The following is a 7,500-nucleotide window of genomic DNA, read 5'->3' on the forward strand; positions in this document are numbered from 1 at the left end:
GGAGCAGCCTGCCATCATGCCCTGATAAGCACAACACTAGTCCCAAGCCAGTGACCTCAGCAAATGCAAAAACATTCATACTTATAGTCTCCTGCATCTGATTCTTGCCATCATGTGAAACGTTGGCATTCCAATGTCTGTTGCACACACTTTGTTCATAGGTGTGCAATTTGAGTGCGTGCGCCTCATCACTGTCTTGGACAGAGCTCTGTCTCTAAGCTACACATGTGAAGCATTGGTGGTTCAGTGGTAGAATTCTCGCCTGCCACGCGGGAGGCCCGGGTTCGATTCCCGGCCAATGCAAGGCTGTGTTCTTTTGACTTTGCTTTCTAAATCAAATATGGGAACTCAGTGGGGCATAAAATGGGAAACAGTGACCCCGACGTGATTTGAACACGCAACCTTCTGATCTGGAGTCAGACGCGCTACCGTTGCGCCAAGAGGTCCTTGCTTTTGGAGTCACATCAGCAAATGTTGTGAGCCTTTTCATTTTTGCCCACCTCCTTATATGCCTAGGGTTGTATTACAAGGTTTGGCTTTTTGTTTTCCATCCTATTGATGAAATTGAGTGCAGGTGCAGAGAGAACGCAGAGGATTGAAATGTTCAGGGAAAGGGTCTCACGCAGGAGCTCTAGACCAAAGGCACATTACTATGATTTATTAAAGTGCTTCATGCATGCAAAAGGAAACGTCCCTGGGTGGGCTTGAACCACCAACCTTTCGGTTAACAGCCGAACACGCTAACCTATTGCGCCACAGAGACTAGTGACAAAAGCACATCTCCTGAGACTCAACATATATCTTTATGTGTGCGCGCCTGCCTTGAGCTTGTGTTATATAAGGCGTCTTTATCCTACGCAGCATTTGCCATTTGCTTAGTGTCTTGTCACTGTTGGGTGTTATGATGCGCAGACTACTATCTAATGGTGTTAGGGCCAGTATTACAACCAGTCCCAGTGTATGAGATACATGTATGACTTTTCTGTGGCCTTCTTAGCGTAGCTATCTGCTCCTCTGGTGGTGTTCTACCAGCCTGTCAGGCGTGTGTCTTGCCCATCCAATCTTCACTGTGGCATGTTAGACTTGTCTTCTCTGTGAGCGGAGTCTCCTTCCCAGAGCAGGTGCTTTCTCTGAACTCTTGCTTTGTAAGACTGCTGGGCAAGGCCCTCCCTAGCCCCTCACTCAGATAGATACATTTACCTGCAGAGCTCAGCTTTGGAGAAAGAGAGGGGGCAGAGAGCGCAAAGGGGAAGGCCCAAGGTGCACACCTTATTTTACATAAAAGCTCGGGCTCTTGGGAGGACAGGGACATGAGGGTTCTCAGGGAAAGCCATCACATTAGTATTGATGGCTGGGCCTTGAAACACAACAATCCCGGAATGGCCAGGCACAAAATGCCTGTGCAATAGGCCTGACCATAGGCTTCTGGAGGTCTTGCTCTCCAGAGGCCCCAGTGGTCTAAGCCCGACCAGGGCTGTGCCCGACCAGGGCTGTAGGCCGCGTTGGGAGCGCGTTGGGAGCGCGTTGGGAGCGCGTTAGGGACGCATAAAGGGACGCAGGGCGCAGAACTCTGCCCGTTTCACCCCAGCATTTCGGGGAGGACAGGGAATTTGGCAAAGACAGTGGGAAGGATTTTTAAGGAGGAGAGTTCAGTGACATGATCTGAAACACAATAGTGCTGGTGATCTGGAGGCTGCCTTCTATGAGCCACTTCTGTCGGGAGCAGCCTGCCATCATGCCCTGATAAGCACAACACTAGTCCCAAGCCAGTGACCTCAGCAAATGCAAAAACATTCATACTTATAGTCTCCTGCATCTGATTCTTGCCATCATGTGAAACGTTGGCATTCCAATGTCTGTTGCACACACTTTGTTCATAGGTGTGCAATTTGAGTGCGTGCGCCTCATCACTGTCTTGGACAGAGCTCTGTCTCTAAGCTACACATGTGAAGCATTGGTGGTTCAGTGGTAGAATTCTCGCCTGCCACGCGGGAGGCCCGGGTTCGATTCCCGGCCAATGCAAGGCTGTGTTCTTTTGACTTTGCTTTCTAAATCAAATATGGGAACTCAGTGGGGCATAAAATGGGAAACAGTGACCCCGACGTGATTTGAACACGCAACCTTCTGATCTGGAGTCAGACGCGCTACCGTTGCGCCACGAGGTCCTTGCATTTGGAGTCACATCAGCAAATGTTGTGAGCCTTTTCATTTTTGCCCACCTCCTTATCTGCCTAGGGTTGTATTACAAGGTTTGGCTTTTTGTTTTCCATCCTATTGATGAAATTGAGTGCAGGTGCAGAGAGAACGCAGAGGATTGAAATGTTCAGGGAAAGGGTCTCACGCAGGAGCTCTAGACCAAAGGCACATTACTATGATTTATTAAAGTGCTTCATGCATGCAAAAGGAAACGTCCCTGGGTGTGCTTGAACCACCAACCTTTCGGTTAACAGTCGAACGCGCTAACCGATTGCGCCACAAAGACTAGTGACAAAAGCACATCTCCTGAGACTCAACATATATCTTTATGTGTGCGCGCCTGCCTTGAGCTTGTGTTATATAAGGCGTCTTTATCCTACGCAGCATTTGCCATTTGCTTAGTGTCTTGTCACTGTTGGGTGTTATGATGCGCAGACTACTATCTAATGGTGTTAGGGCCAGTATTACAACCAGTCCCAGTGTATGAGATACATGTATGACTTTTCTGTGGCCTTCTTAGCGTAGCTATCTGCTCCTCTGGTGGTGTTCTACCAGCCTGTCAGGCGTGTGTCTTGCCCATCCAATCTTCACTGTGGCATGTTAGACTTGTCTTCTCTGTGAGCGGAGTCTCCTTCCCAGAGCAGGTGCTTTCTCTGAACTCTTGCTTTGTAAGACTGCTGGGCAAGGCCCTCCCTAGCCCCTCACTCAGATAGATACATTTACCTGCAGAGCTCAGCTTTGGAGAAAGAGAGGGGGCAGAGAGCGCAAAGGGGAAGGCCCAAGGTGCACACCTTATTTTACATAAAAGCTCGGGCTCTTGGGAGGACAGGGACATGAGGGTTCTCAGGGAAAGCCATCACATTAGTATTGATGGCTGGGCCTTGAAACACAACAATCCCGGAATGGCCAGGCACAAAATGCCTGTGCAATAGGCCTGACCATAGGCTTCTGGAGGTCTTGCTCTCCAGAGGCCCCAGTGGTCTAAGCCCGACCAGGGCTGTGCCCGACCAGGGCTGTAGGCCGCGTTGGGAGCGCGTTGGGAGCGCGTTAGGGACGCATAAAGGGACGCAGGGCGCAGAACTCTGCCCGTTTCACCCCAGCATTTCGGGGAGGACAGGGAATTTGGCAAAGACAGTGGGAAGGATTTTTAAGGAGGAGAGTTCAGTGACATGATCTGAAACACAATAGTGCTGGTGATCTGGAGGCTGCCTTCTATGAGCCACTTCTGTCGGGAGCAGCCTGCCATCATGCCCTGATAACCACAACACTAGTCCCAAGCCAGTGACCTCAGCAAATGCAAAAACATTCATACTTATAGTCTCCTGCATCTGATTCTTGCCATCATGTGAAACGTTGGCATTCCAATGTCTGTTGCACACACTTTGTTCATAGGTGTGCAATTTGAGTGCTTGCGCCTCATCACTGTCTTGGACAGAGCTCTGTCTCTAAGCTACACATGTGAAGCATTGGTGGTTCAGTGGTAGAATTCTCGCCTGCCACGCGGGAGGCCCGGGTTCGATTCCCGGCCAATGCAAAGCTGTGTTCTTTTGACTTTGCTTTCTAAATCAAATATGGGAACTCAGTGGGGCATAAAATGGGAAACAGTGACCCCGACGTGATTTTAACACGCAACCTTCTGATCTGGAGTCAGACGCACTACCGTTGCGCCACGAGGTCCTTGCTTTTGGAGTCACATCAGCAAATGTTGTGAGCCTTTTCATTTTTGCCCACCTCCTTATCTGCCTAGGGTTGTATTACAAGGTTTGGCTTTTTGTTTTCCATCCTATTGATGAAATTGAGTGCAGGTGCAGAGAGAACGCAGAGGATTGAAATGTTCAGGGAAAGGGTCTCACGCAGGAGCTCTAGACCAAAGGCACATTACTATGATTTATTAAAGTGCTTCATGCATGCAAAAGGAAACGTCCCTGGGTGTGCTTGAACCACCAACCTTTCGGTTAACAGTCGAACGCGCTAACCGATTGCGCCACAAAGACTAGTGACAAAAGCACATCTCCTGAGACTCAACATATATCTTTATGTGTGCGCGCCTGCCTTGAGCTTGTGTTATATAAGGCGTCTTTATCCTACGCAGCATTTGCCATTTGCTTAGTGTCTTGTCACTGTTGGGTGTTATGATGCGCAGACTACTATCTAATGGTGTTAGGGCCAGTATTACAACCAGTCCCAGTGTATGAGATACATGTATGACTTTTCTGTGGCCTTCTTAGCGTAGCTATCTGCTCCTCTGGTGGTGTTCTACCAGCCTGTCAGGCGTGTGTCTTGCCCATCCAATCTTCACTGTGGCATGTTAGACTTGTCTTCTCTGTGAGCGGAGTCTCCTTCCCAGAGCAGGTGCTTTCTCTGAACTCTTGCTTTGTAAGACTGCTGGGCAAGGCCCTCCCTAGCCCCTCACTCAGACAGATACATTTACCTGCAGAGCTCAGCTTTGGAGAAAGAGAGGGGGCAGAGAGCGCAAAGGGGAAGGCCCAAGGTGCACACCTTATTTTACATAAAAGCTCGGGCTCTTGGGAGGACAGGGACATGAGGGTTCTCAGGGAAAGCCATCACATTAGTATTGATGGCTGGGCCTTGAAACACAACAATCCCGGAATGGCCAGGCACAAAATGCCTGTGCAATAGGCCTGACCATAGGCTTCTGGAGGTCTTGCTCTCCAGAGGCCCCAGTGGTCTAAGCCCGACCAGGGCTGTGCCCGACCAGGGCTGTAGGCCGCGTTGGGAGCGCGTTAGGGACGCAGGGCGCAGAACTCTGCCCGTTTCACCCCAGCATTTCGGGGAGGACAGGGAATTTGGCAAAGACAGTGGGAAGGATTTTTAAGGAGGAGAGTTCAGTGACATGATCTGAAACACAATAGTGCTGGTGATCTGGAGGCTGCCTTCTATGAGCCACTTCTGTCGGGAGCAGCCTGCCATCATGCCCTGATAACCACAACACTAGTCCCAAGCCAGTGACCTCAGCAAATGCAAAAACATTCATACTTATAGTCTCCTGCATCTGATTCTTGCCATCATGTGAAACGTTGGCATTCCAATGTCTGTTGCACACACTTTGTTCATAGGTGTGCAATTTGAGTGCGTGCGCCTCATCACTGTCTTGGACAGAGCTCTGTCTCTAAGCTACACATGTGAAGCATTGGTGGTTCAGTGGTAGAATTCTCGCCTGCCACGCGGGAGGCCCGGGTTCGATTCCCGGCCAATGCAAGGCTGTGTTCTTTTGACTTTGCTTTCTAAATCAAATATGGGAACTCAGTGGGGCATAAAATGGGAAACAGTGACCCCGACGTGATTTGAACACGCAACCTTCTGATCTGGAGTCAGACGCGCTACCGTTGCGCCACGAGGTCCTTGCTTTTGGAGTCACATCAGCAAATGTTGTGAGCCTTTTCATTTTTGCCCACCTCCTTATCTGCCTAGGGTTGTATTACAAGGTTTGGCTTTTTGTTTTCCATCCTATTGATGAAATTGAGTGCAGGTGCAGAGAGAACGCAGAGGATTGAAATGTTCAGGGAAAGGGTCTCACGCAGGAGCTCTAGACCAAAGGCACATTACTATGATTTATTAAAGTGCTTCATGCATGCAAAAGGAAACGTCCCTGGGTGTGCTTGAACCACCAACCTTTCGGTTAACAGTCGAACGCGCTAACCGATTGCGCCACAAAGACTAGTGACAAAAGCACATCTCCTGAGACTCAACATATATCTTTATGTGTGCGCGCCTGCCTTGAGCTTGTGTTATATAAGGCGTCTTTATCCTACGCAGCATTTGCCATTTGCTTAGTGTCTTGTCACTGTTGGGTGTTATGATGCGCAGACTACTATCTAATGGTGTTAGGGCCAGTATTACAACCAGTCCCAGTGTATGAGATACATGTATGACTTTTCTGTGGCCTTCTTAGCGTAGCTATCTGCTCCTCTGGTGGTGTTCTACCAGCCTGTCAGGCGTGTGTCTTGCCCATCCAATCTTCACTGTGGCATGTTAGACTTGTCTTCTCTGTGAGCGGAGTCTCCTTCCCAGAGCAGGTGCTTTCTCTGAACTCTTGCTTTGTAAGACTGCTGGGCAAGGCCCTCCCTAGCCCCTCACTCAGATAGATACATTTACCTGCAGAGCTCAGCTTTGGAGAAAGAGAGGGGGCAGAGAGCGCAAAGGGGAAGGCCCAAGGTGCACACCTTATTTTACATAAAAGCTCGGGCTCTTGGGAGGACAGGGACATGAGGGTTCTCAGGGAAAGCCATCACATTAGTATTGATGGCTGGGCCTTGAAACACAACAATCCCGGAATGGCCAGGCACAAAATGCCTGTGCAATAGGCCTGACCATAGGCTTCTGGAGGTCTTGCTCTCCAGAGGCCCCAGTGGTCTAAGCCCGACCAGGGCTGTGCCCGACCAGGGCTGTAGGCCGCGTTGGGAGCGCGTTGGGAGCGCGTTAGGGACGCATAAAGGGACGCAGGGCGCAGAACTCTGCCCGTTTCACCCCAGCATTTCGGGGAGGACAGGGAATTTGGCAAAGACAGTGGGAAGGATTTTTAAGGAGGAGAGTTCAGTGACATGATCTGAAACACAATAGTGCTGGTGATCTGGAGGCTGCCTTCTATGAGCCACTTCTGTCGGGAGCAGCCTGCCATCATGCCCTGATAACCACAACACTAGTCCCAAGCCAGTGACCTCAGCAAATGCAAAAACATTCATACTTATAGTCTCCTGCATCTGATTCTTGCCATCATGTGAAACGTTGGCATTCCAATGTCTGTTGCACACACTTTGTTCATAGGTGTGCAATTTGAGTGCGTGCGCCTCATCACTGTCTTGGACAGAGCTCTGTCTCTAAGCTACACATGTGAAGCATTGGTGGTTCAGTGGTAGAATTCTCGCCTGCCACGCGGGAGGCCCGGGTTCGATTCCCGGCCAATGCAAGGCTGTGTTCTTTTGACTTTGCTTTCTAAATCAAATATGGGAACTCAGTGGGGCATAAAATGGGAAACAGTGACCCCGACGTGATTTGAACACGCAACCTTCTGATCTGGAGTCAGACGCGCTACCGTTGCGCCACGAGGTCCTTGCTTTTGGAGTCACATCAGCAAATGTTGTGAGCCTTTTCATTTTTGCCCACCTCCTTATATGCCTAGGGTTGTATTACAAGGTTCGGCTTTTTGTTTTCCATCCTATTGATGAAATTGAGTGCAGGTGCAGAGAGAACGCAGAGGATTGAAATGTTCAGGGAAAGGGTCTCACGCAGGAGCTCTAGACCAAAGGCACATTACTATGATTTATTAAAGTGCTTCATGCATGC

The 7,500-nt window shown here is 49.7% G+C and overlaps 14 non-coding genes across 14 annotated transcripts; 5 read left to right on the top strand and 9 right to left on the bottom strand.

The window, feature by feature from the left end:
• Positions 1-232: 232 nt before the first annotated feature.
• On the top strand, positions 233-303 carry TRNAG-GCC (transfer RNA glycine (anticodon GCC)). Its single transcript has one exon. It is a non-coding gene; the product is annotated as a tRNA-Gly (tRNA).
• Positions 304-374: 71 nt separating this feature from the next.
• Positions 375-446, bottom strand: TRNAW-CCA (transfer RNA tryptophan (anticodon CCA)). Its single transcript has one exon. It is a non-coding gene; the product is annotated as a tRNA-Trp (tRNA).
• Positions 447-689: 243 nt separating this feature from the next.
• TRNAN-GUU (transfer RNA asparagine (anticodon GUU)) lies at positions 690-763 on the bottom strand. The gene has a single exon. It is a non-coding gene; the product is annotated as a tRNA-Asn (tRNA).
• Positions 764-1,951: 1,188 nt separating this feature from the next.
• Positions 1,952-2,022, top strand: TRNAG-GCC (transfer RNA glycine (anticodon GCC)). Its single transcript has one exon. It is a non-coding gene; the product is annotated as a tRNA-Gly (tRNA).
• Positions 2,023-2,093: 71 nt separating this feature from the next.
• On the bottom strand, positions 2,094-2,165 carry TRNAW-CCA (transfer RNA tryptophan (anticodon CCA)). Its single transcript has one exon. It is a non-coding gene; the product is annotated as a tRNA-Trp (tRNA).
• Positions 2,166-2,408: 243 nt separating this feature from the next.
• Positions 2,409-2,482, bottom strand: TRNAN-GUU (transfer RNA asparagine (anticodon GUU)). Its single transcript has one exon. It is a non-coding gene; the product is annotated as a tRNA-Asn (tRNA).
• A 1,177-nt stretch (positions 2,483-3,659) lies between these two features.
• Positions 3,660-3,730, top strand: TRNAG-GCC (transfer RNA glycine (anticodon GCC)). The gene has a single exon. It is a non-coding gene; the product is annotated as a tRNA-Gly (tRNA).
• Positions 3,731-3,801: 71 nt separating this feature from the next.
• Positions 3,802-3,873, bottom strand: TRNAW-CCA (transfer RNA tryptophan (anticodon CCA)). Its single transcript has one exon. It is a non-coding gene; the product is annotated as a tRNA-Trp (tRNA).
• Positions 3,874-4,116: 243 nt separating this feature from the next.
• On the bottom strand, positions 4,117-4,190 carry TRNAN-GUU (transfer RNA asparagine (anticodon GUU)). Its single transcript has one exon. It is a non-coding gene; the product is annotated as a tRNA-Asn (tRNA).
• A 1,154-nt stretch (positions 4,191-5,344) lies between these two features.
• Positions 5,345-5,415, top strand: TRNAG-GCC (transfer RNA glycine (anticodon GCC)). Its single transcript has one exon. It is a non-coding gene; the product is annotated as a tRNA-Gly (tRNA).
• A 71-nt stretch (positions 5,416-5,486) lies between these two features.
• TRNAW-CCA (transfer RNA tryptophan (anticodon CCA)) lies at positions 5,487-5,558 on the bottom strand. Its single transcript has one exon. It is a non-coding gene; the product is annotated as a tRNA-Trp (tRNA).
• Positions 5,559-5,801: 243 nt separating this feature from the next.
• TRNAN-GUU (transfer RNA asparagine (anticodon GUU)) lies at positions 5,802-5,875 on the bottom strand. The gene has a single exon. It is a non-coding gene; the product is annotated as a tRNA-Asn (tRNA).
• A 1,177-nt stretch (positions 5,876-7,052) lies between these two features.
• Positions 7,053-7,123, top strand: TRNAG-GCC (transfer RNA glycine (anticodon GCC)). Its single transcript has one exon. It is a non-coding gene; the product is annotated as a tRNA-Gly (tRNA).
• Positions 7,124-7,194: 71 nt separating this feature from the next.
• TRNAW-CCA (transfer RNA tryptophan (anticodon CCA)) lies at positions 7,195-7,266 on the bottom strand. The gene has a single exon. It is a non-coding gene; the product is annotated as a tRNA-Trp (tRNA).
• Positions 7,267-7,500: the final 234 nt, after the last annotated feature.

This window comes from Triturus cristatus, chromosome 4_2 (assembly GCF_964204655.1).
Source record: "Triturus cristatus chromosome 4_2, aTriCri1.1, whole genome shotgun sequence".
In the NCBI taxonomy this organism is placed as follows: Eukaryota; Metazoa; Chordata; class Amphibia; order Caudata; family Salamandridae; genus Triturus; species Triturus cristatus.